Below are 25,718 nucleotides of genomic sequence, written 5' to 3'. Positions count from 1 at the left end.
CTCTTCTCCTTCTCTGTGTATCTTCTCTTTTCTCTTATGAGGACATTGTCATTGGAGTTAGAACCAACTCAGATAATCCGGGACAATTTCATCTCAAAATTCTTGACTGAATTATATCCTCAAAGTCCTTTTTCTAAATAAAGGATACAGGCATAAATCACTTTGGGGAAGGACACCATTCAACTCTCTATAAGGCTCAGGTAAGAGTCTTGTTTTGCACATGTTGTTCTGAGACCTCTTTTAGTTGACTGAGGGGACATACTGGGTAGGAAGCTTTGTGCATGGACCTGGAATGTAATTTACACAGTAGTGGAACCTGAGAGTCCCATTCTTCTCTTTGCTTAGATATCATAGAGTGTTCCATACACAGTGAAACACCTGGTGAAATAATCCTTAACATAAAGTAACACACTCTATCTCCAACATTGGTGCCCTTAGATATAACACAGAGTGTCCTCCTTTCTCTTTGTGTGGTTTAACTAAGCAAGACAAGATTCATGGAGAGAGAAGGAAAGTAGTATAATAGTTTTTCTTTAATGACAACATCCATCCTAGTAAAGTACAGATGGCACTAAGCATGCTATTATCCCTGGTGCCTTCACTGTAAAACACTAAAAGAATTACAAACTGGGGTTAAGGGTTCAACCAATAATCTAGAATCACAAGCATTTTCTCCACCCCACAGAGACTTTATGGCTTTTCCAGCAGTATTTTCTAACTTATGGTGCCAACTGAGAAGAAATCTTAGCATACCGTAGCTTGATTTTGACTCAAAATAGAAATTCTGCCAAAGGAAAAACTTCAAAGCTCGATGTATTAATGAATTCCAGGAGTCTCTGGAGACCTCTTTTCTGGTCTGAAAAAAGACCTATCACTGCACCTTCTCTTTAATTTAAAGTGAAAATTGGTGCCATCTTGGTGTCAGGTGTAATCATTTTAATTTGTTTAGGCATATACAAGGGACTGCCGAGTGTAGGAATGATCAATTATAGTTTCAGATGACTTTGGAATTCCTTGTTTTTGTTAGTCTGATTTGTGAAGTATTTTTTTGCTCTCAGAAGTTATTTATGTAGACTTTGGAATTAATGATACATCTAAAAAGGCCCAAAGGTAGAATTACAGTTTATTTTTTCTTTAAAAAAAAAAAAAACAGTAAACTTGATATACTAAATATCAAATTTAAGCATTAGCATTTGAGTTGAATGTATTTTTAGTAAGCAGCAAGAGAGATTAGAGTCTGCAGTCACAACCAAAGAACTTTTGGAGCCACCAGAAGCTGGTGGCAACTCAGAAGAAAGCTGCCCAAATATGGATTCTTCCTACAAAAGGTGTCTGGTTCCATTTTTCACAATCTACTGGGATGAAAAATATCCTCATCTAATGATCTGTTTAATGACACAATGATCTATTTAAAACTAAGCTTCCCTCAGCTTCCATCAAGTAGGGAACATTAGGAAATCTTTCAAGAGCCCAGTTTATTATCTCAATCTGGGCATTATACCTGCATTGAAACTGCTCAGTTACTTTATTCTTCCAGGACAGAAACGAATATAATGAGATTAACTCAAGTACAAGAGAGTTGTTAAGTACAGGAGAGAGAAGGGAAAAAAGTTACGCATCTTGCCTTGCAGTTACTAATCCCTATCCTAAGGGAGATAGTTCTGTAGAATTGTTAACATCATAGGTTTTGGCATTAGGAAAGCATCTGTGAATGTCTGTTTCACAGTTTGCTTTCCCATGACTTTAGCCAAGTCACCATGCCTTCATAAACAGAGAAGCAATAAAGACAGTGCTACCTCATCTACTGTGAAGAAAAAAAATGCAGCACACTGCTCAACACAAAGCCGATGACATCAGTTACAGCTGTAATTATTATTACTTGTATACTACAAGCAGAGATGCAGTCAAGTGCTAATACTTCACATTTTTCTTCACATATGGGACCCAAATATCATTTGATTTAATCTCAGGTCTGTTTACCCTACACAAGAGTCTTGGATGAAATGCCACATCTGATGAGTGGGTGGTCAGAAGTTTGTTCTCCTATTAATGAAAGTGGGAAAGTTATTTCATTCAGAGAACTGGAAAGTTGTTGAAAACTGAAAATTTTGATGCTCCTAGTAGCCAAAGGCAGATAAAGTCTACATAACATGTAGTTAAACAAAACAGGGTTGAAGTAACATTCAAGTCTCAGACCAGAGCCAGAAAATAATAGATTGGGTCAGAGAAAACACAAAACAAGATGAGATAAGATAAATGCTGATTTGGAACCTTTATAGAAAGAAAACATCTCTCAGTGACACTGCTTTTGAAGTCATTCTTGTCATGAAAAGTCACAGAAAAACATTTGGATGGCTCTCCTTGAATGTAAAACAACTACCTCTGCATTAATTAAACCAGGCCTTGTCTCAATGTATTGTTGCATGTAGAGTTGGCTAAGATACTTTTCCCCCACTATAATTGGCCCTAAGTAATGTATATAAGGTTAGCCAAGGCACCTTTGTGTAGTCTTTGAAGCCAGCCCACAGTTTCCTGTTTTCTCTCTCTTTGTTTCCCTAAAAATAGTTGAGCACAGCAGGATGACAGAGCCACATAGCTCCAGGAAAGTCAAGCAGGTATGAACCTCAAAATTAGAGGCCAGGGCACCAAAGTTTACATATCAGAAATTAAAGCAACAGCCTCCTAAACATTTAAATGCTACCCCAATTGAGTTATGCAGATTGATTTTTCTGCATGTCCATTTGTCTGCATATTGCAGAGGTGCTTTCTAGCTGCCTACACAAGCCTAGCTCATAGTAAGTATCATGTAATTCCCACTCATCCTCTGTCACTCATCCTCGAGCCACTTCCTTCTTCATGAGTTAAACTCTGGGTGAAACACCAGAGTGAGGCCATTGTTCTGTATATCTTTACCTGGACCAGACTCAAGGTCACTCGGCTGCCTGTAACTGTAAGTATGTCTTAGTGTGTTTATTCTCACCACGGATTGCACTAGAAGTGATAACTTGAAATTAACTGGCTGAGATTCCACAAATGTTTCCATAGAATTATAAATGATAGGATTATTTCCAAAAGATGAAAAGTATAAAACAAAAAGAGGCCTTTATTCTGAGAACACGGAGAGAGATGACTGACACCCCTGGCTGCTGAAGTCCAGTGATCTCTCTTGCAGGACACGTGGCGTGGGGGGGATATAAGTAGCCTAAGCTTAGGGTAGTGCCCTAGGGCCATTAGAGATGCACAGTTATTTCATTGGCACACGTTTGGTGACAGGGGAAGATTCGGAAGGGTGGGGGGGGGGATAGAGTTACAGGTAAATCTCTAGGGGCGGAGGAGATAGGAGCTCCCTGGTTCCAGCTGAGGTCTTTTCTGGCTACAGTGTCCCATGTGGGCCAAAACCCTTTCAATAAATATAACTTTTTGGACTGCAAGGTGGATCGGTAAAGGGATTACATTATTTATATTACAATATTTGGCACTCACTGTGGCTATTAACAGGGAAAAGATATTTGGTCAGATTTTCACATGAATAGGAAGTTTACCAGATTCTATTCACTGAGATTTCTTACTCCATCATCTATAATACAAGAATCTTAGTCTTCAGAAAAAAAAGTGCTCCTCTTGGTTTGTCTTGGCTAACTCAGCCTAGGTTTTGTTCTTGGTTAGATCTCTCTTTCCTCTGCTTCACTACAACTATTTTCCCAGGAATTACATGACAATATCTATTTATTCACTTACTTACTTATTTTAGGATACCAGGAATTGAACTCAAGACCTCACACTTTCCAGGCAAATGATACCTCACTAAGTTAAAGTGAGATTCCCCAACCTCACCCTGAAAGTGTGTGTGTGTGTGTGTGTGTGTGTGTGTGTGTGTGTGCGTGTGCATGTGCATGTATGTTGGTTGATTGGTGAAGGAAGCTCAAGGCTATCTTACATCTTGAGGCTGAATCTGGGTAGAGTGACTTCTCAGCAGACATCTAGAAATAAGGCACCCATTCATTCATGTCTATAACAAAAATTGGAGTTCAAATTGAATATTAAATCATATTATACAATTGCATACTTGCCAAATTGAGAGGCAGAGCATACAAGAAATTAGAGGATCATTATAAAAACTCAGGTGAGAAAGAATATTATTTTATAATTATTTTAGATAATATTAGTGGTAGAGAAGATTATGAGAAATAAATAGAAGATACATTTTGATTGTATAACTGATTATGTGGAAATTTTAAAATATAAGCAGATTATTGTGCAATTATAAGAAAAAGGAAATGCATAACTCCTAGTTTTGTTTTCTTTCTTTTTTTAAAAAATTTTTGTGAGACAAGGTCTTTATTATACTGGTCAGACCAGCCATGAACTCACTATTTGGTTAATCTAAAACTAACAGTGATTCTCCTACTTAAACCTCCTGAGTCCTGGGATTACTGGCATGAATCACCACACCCAGTTGTAAAATATCTTCAAGTTTTTTTGAGAAAGCAATTGTCAGGATGAAGCTACCAAACATAAAGATAAGAAAATTGTGAGAAAAATGGATTTGGTGAGCTTAGAAACCCTGTTGTGTTGTCCATTTTAAACCTAAAATGCCAACTTTATATTGAAGGGACATGTGTGGAGTGGGCAGAGGGTACATGAAAATGATTTAGGGAAAGAGATGTGGGTAGTAGACATAAATTTAGGAATTGTCAGCATGCATATATCTTTTTAAACGATGAAACTGTGAAAGACAAGTGTAAGTGGCAAACCACAGGAAAAATAGGAACACAAGACATTGCAAAATGAATGAGTGGGAAAAATTGAAAAAAGGTAAGAAATAAAATAGAAGATTAAAAGAGAATCAAAGTGAAGTACTTGAAAAAGGGAATGATCGTTCCTTTTTAATTTCAAGTAATGACCAACTTCCAGGTCTGGAATCATGGCAATCATTAAGACCCATGGCAAGACTCAGTGGTAGAGGGAAGACACAAATTAGTGTGTCATTCAAAACAAATAGAGCAGAGGAATTGGAAATAGGAAATACAGCCAGCTGTTTTTGAATTTTTTTCTAAAAAAAAAGTATAAACATTCTGACAAAGAGGTCAAACCACTGTAATTTCCCTAGAAGGTAAAAAGGAATCAGGATTCTCAATAGGTTCCAGAGTGCAATCCAAGTTGTCAACATTTTTAAAGTCACAGGCTCAACCCCACTGGGATGGTGGGGGAGGACACAAATAAGAAAGGCAGAGTATGAGACCTCAAGAAGGTTTTAGTCAAGTAGAGAATTATTTGTGATGTCAAGATTTGAAAAAAATATTATTACATTTAGTCCTGGAAATGATCTATTAATATAGCAGATCTTAGATATCTGCACATTTAACATGGGATTTAAAAAATAGTTACGAGTCATCCTGATATTTCACATGTGGTCTATTTGCAGTTTTGTTGAGAAGAGAGTAATGAATGTATAGTTAGGCTGGTCTGCAGATAAGTTCACCTCACACTCAGCCCACCATTACGTATGTGTATGTGTATATTACACCCAGTAGTTTCATAGTTAACTGTCAAGTGAAGGATAGCATGCACCAAGAATTTCAAGAAAGTCTCTTAAGGCTTTCTTCCATATTCAGTGTAATTCATATCTATAAATATGTAATAGAATTTCACACTTAGCAAAAGATATAGATGCAGAGATAGAGATAGATGCAGCGATAGAGAGACAGAGAGAGAGAGAGAGAGAGACAGAGAGAGAGAGAGAGAGAGAGAGAGAGAGAGAGAGAGTCCCTGGTTTAGAATGATACTATTTTAAAATGAACATCTGCTCCTACCTCAAAAATTTAGCTGAGATGGACGCCCATAGGGGGACTTTGAAGAATCCATTCATGCATTTCACAGAAAAGCTAGTTTCCTATGCACAACACAAGACAGTGCATTCCACTCATGAAGGAATGACAAACAACTAATAGCAAGGGTTTTCTCTTATTTAGAACCTTCCCTTGGTCTCCTCCTGAGAACAAAGAGAAAGCCCCAAAGGAACAGTAACGGAACAGCCTGTGTCACTATTCCCCCACAGCCCTGGCTTCCTTATAAGAGACCAGCACTCTACTCACCAGCAATGAGACACAAGGCTCTGAGGACGCAGAGAATAGAAGTTCTAGTGCCTTTCACAAGAGTCCTGTCCTCTTCTGTGATTCCTACTAGAAGTACAGAGAAATAAGTGATGAAAGATCATAGCTTTCTGTTCAGCATTCCATTCTCATTAGATTGAATGGAATCTAATAGGAAAAGCAAGCTTTAACACTGCCCTGGAACACCAGAGGAAAGCTCGGTCCTTCTAAGAAGATTCCTATAACTCCAGATATTGCTTTTAAATTGCAAAATCATTGATAACTAGCACCACACATCTAGCTGCAGTTAGTTCTTCCTAAAGGGCAGAGAAAAAGGAAATCAATGATAATCTTTAGACTACATTTTGAAAGGACTATCTGCATTGTCTTTAACTGGCATAGCATCGTCTGCTATCCATACCCAGATGGCTTAGTTTTCTTCAGATTGTTGATACTTATGAGGCCAAACAAGGAGGCTAGTTCACATGGTTGGAACTTTTAACTTTTAACTATCAAAGAACTGTTTGTAATTTTCTGTTCCCTTACGGGGGGGTGGGGGACTATAATTGTATATTTAACATCAGATAAGGTACTCATTTATTCTGTGAAGTGTATATCATCCCTAGACATTTATTCACCAAGCATTTGTTAAGACCTTAAACCTAGGGGCTGGGGATTTAGCTCAGGGGCATAAGCACCTTCCTTGCAAGCAGGCAGTCGTGAGTTCGATCCCCGGTACCGATAAAAATGAAAAAGACAAAAAAAAAAAAAGAGCTTAAACCTTTCCAGAATTCTGCCAACTATCAAGGATACAACCTGTGAAGGATACAATCACTGGGTGACTTCAGAGGATTCCCAGCCTAATTGGAAAGTCAAACAAGTAAATTGTAAGTAAGATACATTATATTAAAGAGCACACAAAAATACACAAACTGCATCCAACATTCATGAATCATTTCTTATGTGACTGTGTAGGACTGGCATCCTGTTACCTGTCAAAGACCCACACTCACTTTCTGTAAGAAAGAGTTGTTGCCAGCAGGAAGCTGTCCTTACAGCTACGAGGTTTCCAAGTTACATTCCAGTAACACTAGAGCCATGCTGTCTGACTAACAACATATGAACAAAAGTGATGTAGTCTCCTTCAGCCTGGACCACAAAATGTTTTCAAGATATACTTCTTTCTCCCACCCCCTCACCCTGCGTACACAGACACATACTGCTACCACTCCCATCATATGATACATATATATACTAGATATTTGGGTATACATATGACATATACATATCTATTACCCTTATACAGAAAGTGTGATCAAAACATAACATGAATATTGCATCTTTTAAATCAATCATAATAACCTTATAAAATAGATACTGTAATTATTCATCTTTTACCAAAGAATGAACTTGAGCTCAGAGAAGCGATACCATTTGCTAAAGGTCACAGGAGAACAATGATGGCACTTTGTTGTAGAGGAATAGTAAGCAATGGAATTATGATAGACCCTGAAGCTTCAATTCCAAGGCAAAAATAATATAAATGTGCAAAGTCATAAATATAAAATCAAGAACCTGAACAGAAAACATTAAATCTCGTCTCTGTGTTTGCAGAGTTTCCTTTCCCAAATGCTTAAAAATCCAATGAAAAAAATTAACTAATTATAAAGTATCATGGCTTGGAAAAAATTAATTCAGAAGCAATTAAATAAAAGAAAAGTTTTAAATTAATAGGATATAAGTTAATGAACAATATAATTTGAATGCTTTCTAAGAGTTCAAATATAATATCAAATGTTTTATAATCTATTTTAAAATCAATTTTATTCCAACAAAAGTTTTTCACTAATTGGACAGACTATTAAATATCAAATCTTCATTTAGTTACATATTCATTGGCTTATAAGGGAACAGTATCTCATGCAAAGAAAAGAGAAAACAAACCATATAAAACCTTGAAATAAGATAATGAATGTGAAAAGGCAATGAACAAAAAAGTGAAAAGTTGAATACAGGATTGATTCAAAATATTTGACAGCCTATGCACTTTGATTAAGGGAGGTACACACTTGTATCTCATTTCCTGGGGCAGAAATGAAAAGTTCTGGGTGATTACTGTTAGAGGCAGTTTGGCCTTTCTTAGTTTCACTGAAGGAAATTTATACCGAATTATCACATGTAATAACTATGTAACATAACAGACTAAGAATGCAATGCCATGACTATAAATCAAATAGCTCCAAGGTTCCTGTGGTTGTTCTCTGTACAATATTTTCCAGTACTAACCTTAATATCATTCCAAACACTAACCCAGTAAAGAAAACTACTCAAGGAGTCAAAATAAAGCAGGGCTAGCACCTGGCTGATTTGTATTTAAAGAACAGGAGTTAGGTCTCCCAGCCAGAAGAAACACCACAGTAGAAACTGTACAGGGAAATTGCCTAGGAAGGAAAAGGTAGGTCAGGTAAGCAGCAAGAACAAAATGGAGAGGTCTAGCTCATTCGAAGTACATTTAAGGCTTGTTTTGCCTCCCAAACACACAGATTTAAGCCTTGCTTCTTTAGAAGTTTTAGTGCCCAGATGACTAACCCTAACAAGATTTCCAAAAAGTAACAATAGTTTTTAGTACCTTGAGACCATAATGTGCAGAGGAGGTAAGTTGGATACACAGTCTTAAATAGCATATAATTTCTCTCCCATGAACAACTTAATACATAAATAAGATACAAAATAAAAGACAGATAATAGGAAAAAAGAGAAAGAGAAAAAAAAGCTATTATAATCCAACATGGTCAATGTATCTAACAGTGTACCTTGATTTCTTTTAACTGTCTCATGTGTTTTATATGATCTTTGTCCTATTTACTGGTTATTAATCTGTATATTTAATAACTACTATTGTAAGTCTGGTAAATAAATGAATCTGATGCTGGCTAAATAAAAGAGGAATGGAGAAATGGGGATATATATATATATATATATATATATATATATATATATATATCAATTCCCTACAATAAATGTAATCATTATGTACTACAAACATGTACTAATAAAAATTAAAATTTAAAGGATATAATAAAATAGAGAGACTGGTAGATGGAATAAAACTTTACATTAGATGTTTTCAGAACTGGGGAAGGACTCCTTTTAAAACTGCAACAAGAGTGAAGAATAAACAGAAGACCACCTAAGACTACGTCTTCTGGGAAAGAAGACTGGGTCACCTAGAGGCATCAATGAATCATTGAACAGGAGGAAGACCATGTATGCTCACTGTTTATTCTTCAGTTCAGCCTGTTTATTGAATATCTGCTTTGTGCCAGGAACTATGCTAATCAATAGTCCTTACAGAAAAGAAGGTTCTGCTTTAAATTTCCTCTTTTTGCACACATCAAAGTATCTAAATTTGAAGTATATTCTGATCTTCTTTTAACATTTTGCTAATGTCTCACTATGTGGGAATTTTAACTGCAATTTTTTGTCTATCCTAATATTGAATTTCTGTTCTGGTGACAATTTGCCATCTTACAAAACAGGCACGACAATTAATGAATGATGCAGAATCAGGAGCTATTTGAAACTCTAAGACAGGCCACAGGGTTTTTGTTTCGTTTTGTTTTGTTCTGTTTGTTCTGTTGTTTTGTTTTTGAAACAGGGTCTCGCTATGCAATTCAGGCTGGCCTTGAACTCACTCTGTAGCCCAGACTGGCCTCTAACTCACAGCAATCCTCCTGCCTCAGCCTCCTGAGTGCTGGGATTACACATATGCACCACTATGCCTGGCAACACATGGCATTTTTTGGAAAAGAATAAAGGCATGAGTCTAGATGCTGTAAATGAATATAACCTCAAGGTGTCAATCCCATGGAGGAAGAGATGACCAATGACCATGTCACTTGTCACAAGAAATTTCCACAATATTAGCAAAGTGTATCATTGCAGTTGTGTGACCTGGAGTGTGAGAGGTGGAATGCACAGGACCACATGCTTTGAGACAATCTTTCTAGAAATGAGTAGTCGGGAAGTGTTCAGCAGCAACCCAAATCATGTGCTTCAAGCTAGATGAGTCCTGACATCTTTGTCAACATTTATTAAGTTACAGAAAATTTCCCAGCTTCAGATCCACCTGAGAAAAATACTTGGGTCACTCAGTAGTAGCTTGCCTTCCGCCTTCTGCCATGAGAAGAACCCTCCCCAGAATGCCGAATCTGCTGCCATCTGGATCTTGAACTTCCTACTCCCCAGACTCCTAGACTCAAAGAAATTAGATTTCTGTCCTTCAAATTATCCAGTCTTGGTGTTTTGGTTACAATATCACAGAGCACAATGACAGAGAATGAGCACAAAGAAAACCTTAATGTCTTTATAAATAGAAATAGGGATGGCTAGGTCTAGGGATAAAGTCAGACAAATCTCTTATTTAAATCTGAGTCTCCAACAGTAACAGACTGAAAAAAAAAGCATTAAAGCCTCTCTATCTTTAATACTAAGGATCCTGACAATAAAAAGGATAATATAGACTGATGAATAGAGCTGAATGCAGAGAAGCATCAATAGAAAGTGTTGTATGAGAATAATATGTGTTAAATCTACCCAAATAGAATCTTGAAAGAGACACTGTTGGTTGCTATGTCCCGGTGCTAGTTTAACCAATTCCTCTGTAAGAATAGAATAAAGTGTTGCAAAACCAAGCATTATATTATTTTAAGGTTATGTCTTAGACTGTTGATTAACTCTCTAGGAAACTATATTTTTCAGTATATTCAATCATTCTTAGTTAATCTTTCATTGCATTACAAAATTCTGTATTACTTTTTCATGTTTATATGCTTATACTTACTTTTACAGGGGAAATAAATGATTAATCTTACCAAAAATCGAATTAAAGTAATATATGTCAGGTAAACTCCAAGTGACAAGTTTTTGCTGACAAAATTGGACTAATCAAAAGAAAAAGCAGATCTTGCAGAATTTCTCCTTAATATGGTTATTCTTGTCTAGGCTACAAAAAAAAATTAACAAAATTTTAAAAAGCATTCCTTAAAGAAAATGGGCCCTGATGTCAGAAGAATTAGGATCAAATCCAAGTTCTGCCATCTGTGAGCTTTATTTTGTAAACCACCCACATGAATTTTAAATTTCAATGATTCTATTTTTTAAAAAAATACACCAGTTTTCCCTAAAAAATACATCTGTTAATGATTAATTATCAGACTCCTAATTCTCAAAGTTTTGTCTTCAAGAGACTAACATCCCACCAACCCACAATATCTTCAGCGAGCCAGACTATGCACAACCCCATCTAAACAGAAATAAACTGATTTATTGAGTATCAGGGAATTCACTTAGAAGAATACAATTCTGTCCATTATCCCAATGCATGTGTCAGGAGATGCGATAAACCTAGTAAATGCAAGAGTAGGCATTATACCTCTGGCTAGGTAAATACAGGCCAGCATTTTTAATATGCAAAACATTTTAAGATCATGAAAATGTACATGTCATTTAAAAAGTGCAGTATGTTATGGCATAGGAAACAAAAAAGATAAGGCAGTTTCAGTGCTTCAGCTAGCTTGCACCTCTGCCCTGCACCTGAGGCAACTCAGTCATATTCATTTTGTGGGCACTATTCCTCAGTTTCCCCTACAGCACTGTGGGGCAGAGACTACATGGAAATTACACTGGAAAATGGCATGCAGTAAAGAATGAGGTCACAGTAATGGACCTCAGTGTTAGTAAGGACCTTAGTACAACAGTGTCCATGAGAGTGGAGATGTCTCTAATGAAAAGAGAAAGAAATTTGCATCCAGAAACTAAGGGTGAATGAAAGAAAAAACTTTGAAGTAACTTCACTGTTTTCCAACACTAGTAGGTAGTATAGCTTGATAAAATGGAATAAACGTTATCTTAGTTACTTTTTTCTCTCACATTGTTGAGACAAAATATCTGACACCAAAGTTAGGGAAAGAAAGGTTTATTGCTTGCATGTTAGAGGTTTCACTCCATGCTCAGTTGGCTCCAAGGCAAAATGACATGGCTGCGGGGCAACATGCCTGCTGCAAACAGCAAACAGGAACAGCAAAAGAGAAAGACATGCTTTCTTCCTGTCATTACACTGTATGCTGGCTCCACCCCAGGGCAGTTGTAGCATTCACACCACCAATCCAAGCACTAGACAACAAACCAATCACAAATACTAGATTCAGCCACATCCATGACTGCATGAGACCTGAGTGAGGGGGAATCTGACATAAACCATAACAGATATGTAGACCAGTTTTATGAGAAGTTTTATGTTTCAGATATATTTGTATGTCACAAAGGACTGATGAATAAACAAATTTGAACTTCACAGAAATTGGTGATTATTAAAAAGCATATGCAAAGTGTCAAACATGGCATCTATACCATTATGTATGCTCAAAACTTGAATTTATTCAATTCATCGAATTTGAATCCACTGTACAAATGTGATTATCACTGTCTTATAAGATCATCACACATCCTTGAATTGGTGGTATCTGTGAGACAATTGCCCATTCCTGTTTTCATACATCTCTCATGTCTGTTTTGTTTACTTTTTTAAAAATTTTATATGATACCTTCTCTAACATAAATCTGTATTATATATAAGATGTCTCACAAACATCCTTATTGGCTTGCTTACAGCAAATAAAACTGACTTTGTAAGTCATGCCTTTCTCTTCAATTTTTTCAGAAGAAAGTATTAGTTCTTATGTAAGTCTTTGCCATAAAATATAGTTATGTATAAGAGTTGTTAGAGACACTAATAATAGTTGTTTGAGCAATGGCAGAATTATCCAATCCACTAATAACAAGGGCAGACAACTGTGAAACATATATGACATATTCACTGGTTTTTAACTGTAGTCTTCCCTAATAAATTTAAGCAAATAAACAAAACAAAGCAGCTCTTTGACATAATCCTTCAGTAGTCTCTAAGTCTCACCTCAGCTCACCTGCAAGATACAACTGGAAATCTTTCCGTTCCTCTGATACCACATATATGATTTCACTAGCCAAGCCATGGAAACTAAGTCACTAAAATGACTTTGTTTAGATTTCTTAAATTAGCATATTCTATGTTGCCTTAGTCTATACTTTTTTACAGTTCTTTGGATCTGTCAACCCAAAGACTAATTTAAATCAACTAAAGAATAATAAGAACATCTGAAAAATTGGCAGTGATCACCAAAAAACAGGAGTGAATCATGTAACTCCTGTCAATCCAAAGGTAATGATTCAATCACCAAAGAAGTTGCTTAAAGAAAAATGGCACAATTAAAAATAATAACTAAATCATAATCTAGATATAAAATCTTAGAGCATATCATTAAAAACTTGGGAGTATGGAGGAGAGGAAAGAGAAACAATGAGTGGGGGATCTTCTTATCCCACACAGAGGAACCAAATAGTTCAATTATTATTTTGATAAATTAAAAATCTCTAAGCCCTGTGCTGCTAAGCTGTATCATTGGCCCAAGCTTCTTTTTTTAATTTAAAGGTAACCAATAGCAAGTGGTGGGAAAAACAAAAGAAATAAATAATTTTCACTTTGCTGGAGAGAATAAAAGAAAAGAAAAATTTGACGTATGCATGAAAGTCAAAAGAATGAAGTTCAAAGCAACTATAAAACAAGATTATGAAGCAAAAATATAATCAATAATTTAGTTTTGATATGAACAGAGTGGTTAAGCTCATGTATTAAAATGTCAACACTTTCATGGTCACAAAACCCAACCTTTTCCACAGTTAGTGTTCAATAAAATTTTATTGAATATGTGAATATTTCCATCAGATTTCTTAAAATTAAATGACATTATTAAACCTAAAGGGTCACTGCAAGTATACTAGGCAAAAAGAATAGACAATAATAGTGTCAAAATCAATTTCAGACAAGGTAGAATTACATATCTATAAACAATACACAAAATAAAGCAACTGTACCCATTGGTGCAATGGATACTAGAGCACTAGAATAAATTTAAAAAAAAAACTTTTTAAAATATAAAGAAAGGAAAACGACAGTACAACAAAAAATTCTGCATGAGTCCAGACCTACAGTAGCCCATGCCAATATGTACCATGAGTCCAACTGGAGGTCTCAAGCCCACCATAATATCTATGCAAGTCTGTTTCATAGATTTGCACTGGGAAGGGCCAAAGGTCAATGGTGGAAGCTAGAAAATCTGTGCCAGGAGGGTGAAGAATCTGTGCCAGCAGGCTGAGAGTTCTGAACTGGAACCAAGAAGTGAGACTCAAAATAAGGACCAAGACTCCCCCAAAAGTGTACCACAGCCATTGTCAGTGACAAGTTCCCAAGTTCCTCCAGCAATGAGAACCAGCTGAGTTCATATCAGAAGCCAGTGTGACAAGCTTCTCCTGGAGATTGAACAGCACACATCTTCCCCTACCAAGCCAGGAAGTGGTAAAGACAAGACCAGAAATCCCCCAAAATGAACCACAGCCATTCTCAGCAACAACAAGCTACTGAGCTCCTCTGATGATGAGAAAAACCATTCAGAGCAGGAAAGAAGCTTGCCAAGCTCCTTAGGAGAACCAACAACATTAAACTCCTCCTCTCCAGTTCTCCTTTTTTATCTTGGCAACAATTCTGAGAGGGGCCATCCATGCTCAGCACACACTAATTCAGTTCAGCTGGTTGTTACAAGTTGACCACCAGTTATCAATGCACCACAGGTTATCACTGGTGAGTCTTTGAAAAAAACATCAAAACTGGCAAAACTTTAGGGGACTGATCCAAAAATAGAGAAAGAGACAGAGACAGACAAAAAGAGAGAATGAATTCAAAGTACTAAAATTAGGACTGCAAAGGGGAACATTAGATATTTTACAGAAGTAAAATTAAAATAATATTAATAGTGATTGCCAAAAATTTAGATAACTGATGAATTAGACAAATTCCTATAAACTATTGAAACTGACATAAGAATCAAATAATATAGATAAGACTGGTAACAAATGAAGATACTGAATCAATAATTTAAAAATTTCCCACCAGAAAATATTGGTAAGTAAAATATTGGATAAAGGACTTTTACTCAAAGTTAATAAAAATTCTTAAACATCAACAAGAAACAACCTCATGGAAAAATGAGCCAAAAGTTTTAAATGAACATTTCATCAAAAGAAAATATTCAAAAGGCAAATAAATATAGAAAAGAATTTCCAAAGAATGGCTTATGTCATCAGGCATGCAAATTGAAAACATCAGGAGACACCATTATACATCTTCTAGAACAGACAAACCTGCACAGTGACAACACAAACTGCTGATACAGATGTGGAGCAACTAGAACTCTCCTTCATTTCAAGTGTAACATGGTATGATCACTTCAAGAAACAATTTGGCAGTTTCTTACAAAACTTTCCTGTATGATCCAGTGACTGTGCTCCTTGGTATTTTCACAAATGATATAAAAACTTATAACAAAAAAAAATGCTTGCACATGGATATCAATGATAGCTTTACTTATAATTGCTAAAGCTTGGAAAGCAACCTAGGATATCCTTTAGTGGCTGAAAAGTAAAATAAACTGTGGTATGTGCAGACAATAATTGGATTTTATAAAGCATTAAAAGAAGTTGACCAACCAAGCCTCAAAACACATGAAAGAAAAGCACTATTGCCTAAAATGTGTATGCCAGAAAATAAATATAATAATGATAACCAAGGAAAAAAGCATTTATAAATATAACAGCTAAGCATATATTCCTCTGGATTATGAAAATAGGAGAGGCTGCAAACTTGTATGCTTTGACTTATTATATGAGGTGCAAAAACATTATGAAATAATAATAAAATATGTTGAAATGAAAATTGTATTTCACAAGCAGCATTATAATACATCATTTTTTGCTAAGTGAGTTTGTAGGTATGTATGGTTATACTTAGAAAAACAAAATTAAAATATATAACCAAATGTTAAGATGATTATTTGTAGATATTGTACTTAGAGACATCTCAATTTTATTTTTATTTTATGTGCTTTTCTTTTTTTTTCATAAGTTTTACAAAGAATTTGTGTTCTATGATATTATGCTACTGGTGACAACACTTCAGCAGGTAGAAGAATCACCAAATACTAATGTTTGTTGAGTACCCACTGTGTTCCAAGTTGTAAACTGGGCTTTGGGTTGGAATGCAATTATTAAGATGTGATGTATGTGACAACAAAATAATGGAAAAGAAAATATAAGCAATAGCTTTCTTTAACGTATGTTTAAATTCCACCACGATGTTCTGAATCTGTGTATAGCACTACTTTCATAGAGTTCTCTTAGAGTTAAATTTCTTAAAATATTATGTGATGTTTTTGTTTCATGTTTTGAGGCTGCCACTGTTTCATTTTACAGGGTTGACCTGGAGCCAGAGTAAATTGCTTCAAATCTTGTGAGAAGGTGAATGTAGAAATAAAATCTAAATAACTCAAGATATCTTACTATTACATTTTATTGTAGAAAAAGAAAGCATAGCATGTTCCAGATTTTCTTGGAAATAACTCGAGTTCCTGTGAAAGTGTCATTGATGTGACTTTCAGTATATAGTCTTTATTTTTAAGTGTCTTTTATTAAAATATTCATACTCAGTATTATTTCTTTACTCATGAGTTTTGTGTCAAGGACTACACTTGGCCCTGAGAGTCCACTGTTTAAAAGACATGGTTTCCCATCAAAGGGCTGGTAATCAAAGGAGGTAGAAGAAATAGCAGTACATAAGGAACTATAATTTGCTACAGCATTAGGGATTATAATGACAAAGAACTTCATGATGTATTATAAAGCACTTCGCACATTTAATGCATTATAATGTGTTTTTAAAAGACCTGTCTTTCAGGTTTCAAATAGGACATCAGTTTTCCAGAAAAACATTTTTAACACCTTAGGGCATCGTACAATTAACCTGTAAGAAATTATCACACTATTTAGAATCTTCTGTATTATATTTATACTTTTACTTGCATAATATATTTATATGTAATTTTCTGAGACCATATTGATTAGACACAGTATGGGTAGATCGCTTAAATAGAGTAAGGATTACAGAGCATTAGAATAGATGCCAGATACTAAAAGTGGGGAAAAAAACAAAGCAGAACAAAAAACATCACATACAAACTGTGAAGAATTTACCTCATTCATTTGTTCAACTTCTTATTTTTTAAAAATAAAGTTATACCTTTTAGATCTAACACAAGGATAGCAGATTTAAATTCAATAAGGGCGTTAAACAAAAACAACTTTCTATAAAGAGGTTGTCATCAGTTTGCAAAGTTAAGGTTTTTGTGACAGCAGAACTGAGAAAAGAATGGGAGCACTGAGATTCCAGAAAGGATTAGAAGCGATGCTACAAAATCCCTAAGATTATGAAGGCCCACCTAACAATGCATATATGCAAGCCTACACTTAGACACACAAAACAATATTCCAGTTTCCCATCACTACGAACAACAGTAGAACTAATGTGGATGGATCTGTTACTGTGACAGCAGTAACTAACAATACTGTTTGAACTCAGTAAAAAATCCTTGAAACTTCTTCATCATCCTCTTCATTGAAAACATTTTCTGAGCGCGAACGAATCATAAAAAGCACCATTTGATTGTTATATAGAGTTACACAGTGTGGAAACAGCTATCTGTTTTTGTCCTTTCAAGGTTAACATTTAAATAGGAATGCCAAGACCAACAAAGAGACACTTTTAGCTTGATTTATGCAAACACACCAATTAGGAGAACAAATTCTTAAGAAGAAAAAATATTGGAATGTAGTTTAAGACTTACCACCTGTGTGAGCCACAAGCTAGGTAGATTAGTTGATATACACACAGTTATAAAAATAGGTGTGTATCTATTTATACATATAGACATGGATATTTCTGTCAATTCATTAATACAATTTTTTTAAAAATGATCCTCACACCACTCTCAAACAAACAAACAAACAAAACACATGAATTACATGGGCCCATGGACCAGAATTGTAGAGCTAAAAGAGATTTGTCTCAAGAATCTTCTGGTCTAGTCTTTCCTAAATTTTAATATAAGGAGCATTATAAGATATGCTTTTAATTCTTATATAAGCATTTTAATTTGGTAAACAAATGTTTGCTTATAGCAATATATTTTGGCAAACAATAATTTAAAATGATTTGACTGAAGAATATTAATTAAACTGAAATACAGATAATCAACATAATCAAACATAAGGCAAAATGCAAACTACCAGAGTTTAGGAAAAGCTGATCATTCCATCTCACTCCAGAAAAAATGGCCAGGATTAAGAAAACTACCAACAACAAATGCTGGGGAGGCTATGGGGGTCGAGGGGAGGAGCTCTTCTGCATTGTTGGTGGGAGTGTAGACTGGTGCAACCACTGTGGAGGTTAGTCTGGAGATTCCTCAAAAAGTGGGATTGGAAGTCCCATTTGCTCCAGCTATTCCACTTCTAGGCATATTCCCAGAAGAACTGAAAACATCATACCACAATGATATATGTGCACCCATGTTTTTAGCAGCATAATTTGTAATAACCAGATCTTTGAAACAATCTAAGTGCCCATCAACTGAGGATTGGATAAAAAAGTTGTGATATTTTTATACAATGGAGTACTACTCAGCTATAAAGAATGATTACATTGAGATATTTATAAATAAATGGATACAACTTGAGATCATACACATAAGCAAAATTAATCAAACTCACATGTATAAATACTGTATAGCCTCCCTAGTGTAAGAGTAAGAGTACATAAAATTTTATGGTAATCTCATTCCCCATTACATTGCTTTGAAGCCTTATAATGTTTGTATTCATTAGCTGGAATGGTTTTATACTGTTTTGTTTGATTTTATTATGTGTGATGGTATGAATAGCTACTTTGAAGAAAACAAGACATTATGGAAGCCATTGCTGATTTAATATCATCTTGCTTTGAAGTCCTACTATGCTTTTGTTCTTGTCTTTCCATTGGTTCTACCATGCTGTGTCTTATTGGATTTTAATATGTATGATAGTATAAACAAATTTTTTTATGGAAAAGGAGATATTATAGTAACCATTGTTCATTTTTTTGTCATTTGGTTCTGAATACCCTGTAATGCTTTCATTGTCTTGAATGGTTTTATACTATTTTGTTATGTTTGATATTATTGTATGTGAAGATATGCTCAACTATTTCAAAGAAAGAGACATTATGGTAGTCACTGTTAATATCTGGTTATCTTGTTGTGAAGTGCTGAGTTGCTTGCATTGTTCTGTTCTGATCTGCTTTGTTCTGTCCTTTTTTGTTTTATTCTCTTTTTAAAAAAATAAGAAAAAAAAAAGAAATACTGATCATGTCCAATGTGGTCTTTTGCAGAGAGGTAGCCTGGGGCTAAGAGAATCACAGAGCTCTAGAGCCAAGTACAGCCTTTAGACCGCCTGACATTTAGTGTGGAGCTTGATTGTCCTATCTTGTTTGCTTTTGTCACTGGGTCAGAAGCCACAACTGTGCTTTTTAGGGTGAATCTGTCTTCTGTACCATGTTGCTGCCCGCAGTAGGTTTATCTGCTAAATTTCTCCCAGAAGCCTCACAGATATTATCAGTATCAGATAGAGTCAAGTCTGGAGAAAAACAATGTATTAGTCATTTGAACAAGCACAAGTTATCACAGACATAATTAAGGAATAAAGAGTAGTTCTCTACTCAAAGGAGTAAAAGAAGATTTTGAAGCATAATAGTGATTGGTGTTGCAGATACAGGAAGTGGTTAACAGTTATAGGATTGAGAAAGAACAAACAAAAAAAGTTTAGAAACCCAGGGCAGCCTTCTGCACACACACACACACACACACACACACACACACACACACACCCCAAATGTTGCTCGCCACAGTATACTGGATGCAGAAGAAGTGCTCTGGCCTTGAAGAATTATTTTAGCACTCTTTGTTGTCAAAGACTAAAGCTGTACCAACTAGAAGGAAAAAATATCTACAGAACTGTGCTCCAGTTTCACAAAGCACAGGAAAGAAGGGTAAATTTCAAGCTGAGACAATAAATTAATGACAAGCACAGTCAATTTCATTAAAGTGCAGCTCCAAAACATAGATGAGAAAATATTCATGCTAGACAATCAAATTATAACCTCAGGTTTTTAACTCCGGATGAGAGAATATAAATTCTTCCAAATGAGAAAAATATGATAATTTATATGTAAAATATTCCACTTGAAATATGCATTCCTTGTCAAAGTTTTCTTAAGGAAACCAGGAAATTCAGAAATCATTTTTTTAAAATTATTTAATTTTGCAAAACTTGAAAACATTTTTATTGCAAAGTAAAAAGAAAAGATAGACTTGGTGAAATAGAATCTATCTGCAATATATGGGAAAGACAAAGGTAAAAACTATCAATTTACAGTTTCTTCAAAATAATTAGAAAGAAAAACTAACATAAAGAGAACAAAATAGTTGAAGAGGCGGTCACTAAAACAAAATGCAAAAATCAACAAATATGTTAAAATATTTGGAATAGTTGATAAAAAAACTAAATAGACACAGATTTCTAGAAGTCATAATGTTTTCCTCTGAAAAAACTGAATAACAACTTCTGGTAATAAGGAAGTATGAAAATTAGTCTATTTACATATCTAAAAGTTGTAATTTTCAGCAATTTTTAAATAGTCTCATGATAGCACTAATTAAAATTTATAGTATAAGTTTTTTAACCAAATAATCTTAACTCTGAGAATGAATTCATATTTTATATATAAATTGTGTATAAACATCTTTTATATTAATATATTAATATCCACTTATTAATATATATTACATATATACATGTTTTTCTTTTCTTGTTTGAGAAAGACTATTTTGACATATAAATGTTTCTGACAGTAATATTTTATTAGCAAAAAAGTGTTGGAATTATGCAAATGTCCATCAATATGAGCATGATTGACCATTTTGTTGTAACTCTTAATATAGAATACAGTGAAGTCATACTTCAAAAATGAGCTATATTTTTAAAATATTGACCATGTATTCATGAAATAAGAGTGAAAAAAGCTTCAAACTAAAACATTTTTATCCTACTTTATAATGTGTACAGTTTGAATAATGCTGCATAAAGAAGTTAAAATAAGTAGAATTATAAGTACTACATTTGTAATAATGATCACATTGAAAAAAGAACTGGAGCTTAAAAAGAAAGCACTATCTGTTTTAATCTAAATATTTCTGTAATGTTTACATTATTACATCAAGCATACATTAATGCAAAGAATTAATCAAAATAGTATTTAAAGAAATATGCTTTAAAGCTGACTTATGAAATCGACAAAGTCCCTTTTCTTTATGGCTAAGGAACAAGGGAACCAATTTAGTGTTTAAAATAATAATTTTGCGATTTGGTGAAGTGGAAGGTCCCTCCTTTTCCAGCATTATGTGAGGTCTGTGGTAGATGTGTTGTCAGATGAAGGATGGAGTGTGAATTCCTTAGAGGAGAGTAGAAGTGGGCAGTGGAAAGTTTCTGAGGATGAATACAGTTGAGCAAAGTTGAAGGGCAGTTTTCTAAGCAGAAGTGGAGTAGGCAGCGAGTTCTATTCTCATGCTTCATTCACAAAAAATAGTATCGTCAGGATTGAAAAATGCAAACACCCTTCACCATTCAGAATATAGCATGAGGAACGAGAATGCCATCTGCTTCTCGCACTCTTGTAGGAAACTTATTTCCTAAGGTCTTAGCAAGTCTGCATTTCTACTTGAAAGGTTCCATTTCTAGAAATAACTAGTCATGGTAACTGTACGCTGAATATGATAAGCCCAAGCAAGTTACAAATGGCAATGGCAGAGTCTGCCCAAAGAGGGAGGGTCCTTCTGGATATCCCATAAAGCTATCATTGGCTGGTGACTGCAATGTCTAAGACATGGAATTCCTTTGTAAATAGCACATGGAGAGGAGGGTGTGCTGGAAAAGGGGAATGTCCACCGAGGAGGAACTCAGAGCCCAAGTACTCAATGGAGAAAATTTCACTCAATACTCAGAAAAACACTAGAATGAGTGTTGTTACATGTGTGTTTTATAGGAAAGAACCTTAGAGAAGGGATGGTCTCATCTTTTTTTTTAAGAATTTTGTTTAAAGAGAAAAAAAAACAAAATAGTAAAAAGGGTAGAAGTAATACAGAATTTCAAAAAAAAAAAAAAAACACCAAATAGTAAGAAATCACTAGTTAATAGATTACATATTGTCATCTTAGAAGTTGCTGTTCAAGTTACAAAATTAAAGCATACTAAGTTGACATTCAAACAGTGAGACTGCAAACAGTTCTGTTCAATGATCCAACAAAAATTTAGTAGTATGGTTATCTGTCTTACACAATTAAACATGCATGCAGTTATATCCTTTAGAGCACTTTCTTTTCCTCTCTTTTTTATGATAACAATTACACATTTTAGGTTTTACTACTCCTACAGTTCTTATTAATTTCTTTAAAGAGAATAAAACCAAATGTGACAAAACAAAATGAGGTCAGTTAAAACAAGAATAGACATAGTATATGATGTAAAAACAAAATACAAGGTGATCAACAATGGCTACTATAATGCCTCTTTCTATCTTCAAAAGAATTGCCCGTATCTTAAAGAGGGTAAGATTAAACATACCAAAACAGAACAAAACAGATCATAAGGAAACAATTTTAAGAAACACTGATTTCAAAGCAAGTCCACTGGAGATCTTCACTGTCTGTCTTATTGTCTCTAGTTTTCTTCCAAATAGTTGTCCCCATCTTCACACGCATTGAATACATACTGAACATTATAGAACTAATCAAATCATTACAGGATGATGAAGGCTTTTTAGGTCTTCAAGACCTGACATTACAAAAGTCAATAGTTACTTCGATAATGTTCCTCATTCTCTTCATAGTAGCTGTCCTTATCTTTATGTACGCTGAAATTGAACATAAAAGACTAGACTAATATCATTCTGAACAGTGAATAACAGTTTTGCTAGATTTTATACCATAATTTAACAGAATTAGCACTGGGTTTCTTAGTGTCTCTTCTTCTTCAGAGTATCTGTTCATTACATTGTACATTATATACTCTGTTCCCGTAAACTGTTTAGAAATTCTCCCCATGTGTGAATCTCTACATGTATATTTATCCTTTCTGTATTACAGGAAAAAACAGATCATAACAAGACAAAAAAAAAAAAAAAAAAAAAACAAATTCTTAGAAAAACATGAAATGAAAAAACGATATAAAAACCACAATATTAGGTGGTCTACAGTAGTTACTATGCTTTCTCTTGTTATTTTCAAAAGAGTGTCCACATCATCAGACATATAATAATTGAACATAGCATTACATAGCTATTTTAATAAAAATACAACTTTGGAGACATTGCAGAACTTCAAAAGTGGTTAATAAACCGGAATTGGTATGTTATCACAACTTGTCATCTTCAGAGTGGTTGCCTCTACTCTTAGGCTCCTCACCATCAAGCACACCAAATTCGAATAAAATCGGTCAATGCAAAACAGCGGTTTAACAAACTGGCCCAGAGAGGACTGGTGGGAGTAGCTTGGGCCAGCTACAGTTGACTGACACCACCGTGGCACTGCCACCACCAGGCTCTGCCCTACTCCAAGGTGTCTTCCAGTCAACCTCCCACAGCATGGGACCCAATTTCCAGCACTCACTGAGAGCCAGTAAAGCTCCCTACCTTGGCTCCACTCCACACTGCATCGCGTCCTCCCACCAAGGGTCCTGGACTCACCCACTCCCATTATTGGCAGCCGCAGCTTCAGCCTGACCTTGAATCATCCGACTCCATGGTACGCCCAGCACAGCACAGAACTGGTCTCACTGAGCATGTCGGGCTTCAGCCCTCCACTCACGCTTTTCCTTCCTCTTTCTAATTTTATTTTTCTGTTTGATTTCCTCCTGGGTTAGTGAGACTCATTCTCCAATCATCTGGCCACCTTCATGTTGTCAAACTCTAGCATCAGAGCTGTTTTCCCCCAAGAGGTGCTCTAACCAGCTTCCTAGAAGCTGCCATTTTTTTTCCTCGAGAAGGAATGATCTCATCTTTGTGGCAGTGTCCCTGTGTAAACTCAAAGTAGCCTTGAACTCTTTGAACTCAATGTACTCATTGTACAAGCCCTGTTTAGACAGCACATTATGCCCAGTGCTTCTGCACTGAAAATCCTAACTTGGCCTTTGGGTTCTTAAACCTGGAGGAAAGACAGGCTGCCGTACAGAATGTTCACAACCTCAATACTGTGTTCCCACACATGTAAGACATATCACTGTCATTACTGACAATGAATGTGCTTGCTATTTGTGCTTGATGTGCTTGATATGAACAAGTCTATTGAAAATGACATGAATGTGCTCAGATGCTCTGTTTAGGGCCATTTCAACAATCTGTCAGCCATAGGTTTCCTCACTTCCAGGGGGAACGTGGTAAACTTTTATAAGACCATGGTGCACTTTGCTTGTTTCTCATCACACATTCTCTTTGCAGTTAACATCTTAACTGCATGAACTTTTATTCTACAGCACAAGCATGATTTTACATTGATGACATCTTTGCCTGACACATTTGACATACTCATTAGTGCAGGCAAATACTAAAAAAAGCAGCTCATCGCAAGTAGATGGCCCATTGTCCCAAAAATAGTGTGAGTTCTAAGATATTAATTAATTTTCGAAATATATGGCAAACTAAGATGACTACAAACTTTACATTGTGAAGACATAGCCCTTGACTCTTTCAACACTCACAACTTTAGTAAAAGTCCAACATTTTACACCATGTGGGGTCCTAAAAGCAACATACAAACTTTGCATTTTGTTGAAAATCAGTTCATTTCGGATGAGATCTTCTCTAATAAAGAATCTTTTCAAACTGAAAAAGAACAAGCACTACCCTCAGAGTTTCCTTCATTGTAGACTTGAGCAACCTCTCTCTCATGTGTTGTGGAGTCTCTCGATCACCTAAATCATAATAGCTATAAGGTGTTCATGGATTTCTGACTTTATTCCTAGGTCCTGTGCTATATAGCAATATATGTTAATTGCTGGCTACATAGAGTTCTCTTGGAAACAGATGCTATAAAGGGCCCTAAACCTGTAATTTCCCATATTTACTTGGGTCATGGAAGCAGCATGTTGTGAGCTTGCACAGTGAGAGTCCTCCTTACTACAGGATGGAGCCAAACCTAGACACTCTTGATGTAACTATCTATATGAAGGGTGGTTTCCACTCTTGGTCCTTTTCCAGACCTCATGGTGCTGAAGGAAGTCATCCCATGTTACATCCTTTGACAACTTAAGTAGTTCCCAGGGATCAACTAAGTGAATAGCAAAAAGAAAGCCTGTACTGTAGGACAGTAATGCCTTTCTCACAGGTGACAGAACTTGTGGAGAGCTGCTGGTTTCTATCCCTTAACCAGGGCTTCCCTAAAAGAAAACTCAGCACAGTACTCTGAACCTTGGGTAGTTATCTCAGTACTGGGCGCACTGACCAATAATTGGATCCAACCTCACTTTGCATGGATCCCTAAACCACTTAAGTAATCAGGCCAT

The 25,718-nt window shown here is 35.4% G+C and overlaps 1 protein-coding gene across 2 annotated transcripts in view; it reads right to left on the bottom strand.

Annotated features, from left to right (window-relative positions):
- Positions 1–25,718, bottom strand: part of LOC134476529 (uncharacterized) — a 236,317-nt gene that overhangs the window by 79,826 nt on the left and 130,773 nt on the right. The window contains exon 1 of one of the 2 annotated variants that reach the window (XM_063251300.1): positions 6,096–6,113. The exons of the other annotated variant lie outside the window; for it this stretch is intronic. The gene's annotated coding sequence lies outside the window, so the exon portion shown is untranslated. Of the gene's footprint in view, positions 1–6,095; positions 6,114–25,718 lie in introns of those variants that run through there. 2 annotated transcript variants of the gene reach the window in all.

This window comes from Cavia porcellus, unplaced genomic scaffold, assembly GCF_034190915.1.
Source record: "Cavia porcellus strain 051 isolate PalLab524CR breed Dunkin Hartley unplaced genomic scaffold, mCavPor4.1 scaffold_6, whole genome shotgun sequence".
Taxonomy (NCBI): domain Eukaryota; kingdom Metazoa; phylum Chordata; class Mammalia; order Rodentia; family Caviidae; genus Cavia; species Cavia porcellus.
Note: the sequence above shows the minus strand (reverse complement) of the source record. Positions and strands in the feature narration are given on the sequence as shown.